Genomic DNA, 3,887 nt, shown 5'->3' on the forward strand with positions numbered 1-3,887 from the left:
ACAGAAAGTGAGAGAAAGTACCACAAGCTTAATTAAAACACAAATTCAGTCATTTAAAAACATGATGGGGGAATTTAGATATAACTGATAACAGAACCCACAAGTAAGTCATTGGTGAATTTTTGCAAATACTAAGAAAACATGTTTATGTGGGGTTTTTTGTTACCTCCTTTAGCAGAGGATAAATTAATTCATTTAATTAATTTAAATGTTGCATTTTACTGTTATCCTTTTATATCCTATATAGATTTTAACTAACATGTGATGATCTGATGACATCTCTAATCGGAGTAGGTGTCTCATAGAGATCATTTTGTGTGGAAAATAAGTCAAAAGATGCATGAAATCCCCCATTTTTCTGTGAGCACACACAGAGCCTGATGCAGAAAGTCCTGATTAACAAAGAAAGTTGATATCAATCATCATGCGGCCCATTATTCCCAGCTGGTGTTTTGTGATTTGTCATGCCAGCTTATGCAAGGGAAAAAAACAACAACAAAAATCATGGCTGTGTTCAGTTTGATTCCTAGTATACACCTTTGGGCTACTTATGAGTTTGTGTGTTTAGTTTTTGGATTTAGTTTGGATAACGTTTCTGAGAACTGTGACTCAGTCAAAATAAAGACTTGCCTTCTGTGTAATAAGTCTTCCTCCAGAGTCAGTTTGTAATATGTCATGGAAGTTAATGCATGCAACATATATAAATGTATACTTATCTACTAGCAAATAAACATGACTGAACAAGAACATTGTAACTACAATCACACTGCTATAATTCAGTGATAATTTATGTATATTGAACCAAAGCATTTCTATTCCCCTTGAATCAGAACCTTTCTAATATATATATATATATATATATATATATATATATATATATATATATATATATATATATATATATATATATATATATAAATTTTTAATCATCAAAAAATAAAGGAAAATTTGAATAGTTTTTGAATAGTTGTCATAGGATTCAATGCTACCCTGTGGAGCCCCACAAGTGACCTCAGCTGTGTGTTAGAAGATATAAGTGTATCATAGCATGTACATTACAGTATATTATTCACTCACCCATCCAAAATCACTGAATTCAGGTGTTTCGATCACTTCCATGGTCACCAGTGTATAAAATAATAATAATAATAATAAATTTTATTTATGAGCGCCTTTCAAGTCACCCAAGGACACTTTACAATAGGATAAAACACTTAGTAAAACAATGGCAGAATAAGAACAATAAAATAAAGCACAAGATAAAATGAACAAACAGTGGATTCACAGTGAATATGCAGATTTGAACAGATGAGTTTTGAGTTGGGATTTAAACTGGGGGAGAGAACCAATATTTCTTATTTCAGGGGGCAGAGAGTTCCACAGCCTGGGAGCAGAGCAGCTGAAAGCTCTGCTTCCCATGGTGGTGAGGCGGAAGGAAGGTACAGTAAGCTGGACAGAAGAAGAAGAACGAAGTGAACGGGCAGAACAAGTGGTGGTTAACAGGTCAGAAAGGTAAGAAGGAGCGAGGTTATGAATTGCCTTGAAGGTGAGCAGAAAAAGTTTGAAAATTATCCGGAATTTCACAGGGAGCCAGTGAAGTTCCTGAAGAACAGGGGTGATGTGCTGGTAAGAGGGGGTTCTGGTGATAATGCGAGCAGCAGAGTTCTGAACCAGTTGAAGCTTATGGAGGGATTTTTGGGGGAGACCATGCAGAAGAGAATTGCAGTAGTCAATACGGGAGGTAACAAGACTATGTACAAGAATGGACGTAGACTGGGTGGAAAGAGAAGGAAGCAATCTGTTAATGTTACGTAGATGGAAGTGGGCAGAACGGGTGAGGTTATTGATGTGTGATTTATAAGAAAGTGTACTGTCTAGGATGACACCAAGGCTCTTAACCTGAGGAGAAGGGAAAACTGTGGAGTTATCGATGGTAAGTGAGAAATGGTTTGCCTTCAAAAGGTTGGATTTGGTGCCAATAAGGAGGATCTCAGTTTTATCCTCATTGAGCTTTAGAAAATTAGAGGTAAACCAGGATTTTAACTCGGATAGACATTCTGTAAGGGAAGAAGGTGGGAGGGAGGAATCAGGTTTGCAAGAGAGATATAACTGGGTGTCATCAGCAAAACAATGAAACTGAAGATCAAATTTGCGGAAGATGGTACCTAGAGGGAGGATGTATATTATAAAGAGAAGAGGGCCTAAAACTGAGCCTTGGGGTACACCAGAGGTGACGGGGAATAGGCGAGAGCAGAATGATCTTAGTTGAATAAACTGGGAACGGTCGAGGAGATATGATTGAAACCAGGCGAGGGGTGTGTCAGAGATGCCGAGAGAGGAAAGTCTGCTTAGAAGGACAGAGTGAGAAATGGTGTCAAAGGCAGAGCTCAGATCTAAAAGGACGAGAATGGTGAGAAGACCAGAGTCAGCTCCGATTAAGAGATCGTTAGTGACTTTAAGTAGAGCAGTTTCGGTACTGTGACATGAGCGAAAACCAGATTGAAATCTCTCATAGATGTTATTATTAACCAGGTGTAAATGAAGTTGAGCTGCAACCACTTTTTCGAGTATCTTAGAAATGAAGGGTAGATTGGAAATCGGACGGAGGTTGTTAAAGTTGTTAGGATCTAAAGAAGGTTTTTTCAGTATAGGAGTGACTAGAGCAGTCTTCAATAAGGAGGGAACGATACCGGTGGTGAGAGAAGAGTGAATGATAGCACAGATGAGTGGGAGTAAAGAAGAGAGGCAGGATTTCACAAGCCCCGTGGGCATGGGGTCAAGATGAATGAAAATGAAAGATTACAAAGATTACAGGCTACTACAAACATAATGGGTCACTCTCAGGAGTTCCAGCTTGATGAGATGCCACTCGTACAACAAATTCAGTTCTAAAATTTCCTTCTACTACTCTACGGTCAAGTGATTGGGAACAATAGCAACTTTTTTGTTTTGTCAGAAGCTCAAACTGGCTTAAAATAGAATAGAGTGAGTTAACAATCCTGGGGTTTCTGTAAACATAAAGAAAATCAAGAATAAACAGTCCTGGTTGAAAATGTTACTTTGAAAAATCTGCTTTAAATTCAGCTTCCATAAAAAAAGATATAGCATTGTTTTAAAAATACGACTTAATGTTCAGTGATTGTCCTTACAATAATGCTGGTTTAAAAAAAGATGCACTTTTTAATTAAAGTAGTGAATCATAAAAATGATATTTGTCAATCAGTTATGTCACCATATCTGTTATGGTCTTCTGTCTGCCTTCATACAGTCACAGTTAACTTGTTTTTGTAAATTATTATTATTATTATTATTATTATTATTATTATCATTATTATTATTATTTATATGCATAAAACTGGATGAATACATCTTAATTCGTTATATTAAAAATAAATTATGTGATATATATACATTTACAGTCTCTCTCTTTTCGCTATGACAAAACATCACAAAAAACAATGAACAGAATTGCCACAATATTTTAAACAGATGCACATTTTGGTATAAACTGTACTCGTTAATTCCTGTCCTGATTCACAGTCACAAAAAACTGGAGAGGACAGAATGTCGCCTGTCAGGCTCCTAAGGTTCTGAATCAGTCCAAAATCGAAAAGTTCATTAGCTTTTATTGAGCTTAGATTGTTGATTTTTTTTTAATAAATAAAAAAATAAGATATATTAATCTAATTTTCTGCCCTATAATAATTATATTGTCCAAGTTACAGAAAATGGAAATAAAAGTAAAGTATCTACATATTTGTACTAACAACAACAGGATTACAACGTGAATTTTTGTTATAAATTTAACGACAGTAGTCCGTTTTTATTATTTATTTATTTATTTATTGGGTTGAAATTGTAGGTGAAAACATCAGTGGCGCATGCGC

Source organism: Mchenga conophoros, linkage group LG7 (genome assembly GCF_057382185.1).
Source record: "Mchenga conophoros isolate Kocher_MC1m ecotype Shallow Benthic linkage group LG7, M_conophoros_male_GT1.1, whole genome shotgun sequence".
NCBI lineage: Eukaryota > Metazoa > Chordata > Actinopteri > Cichliformes > Cichlidae > Mchenga > Mchenga conophoros.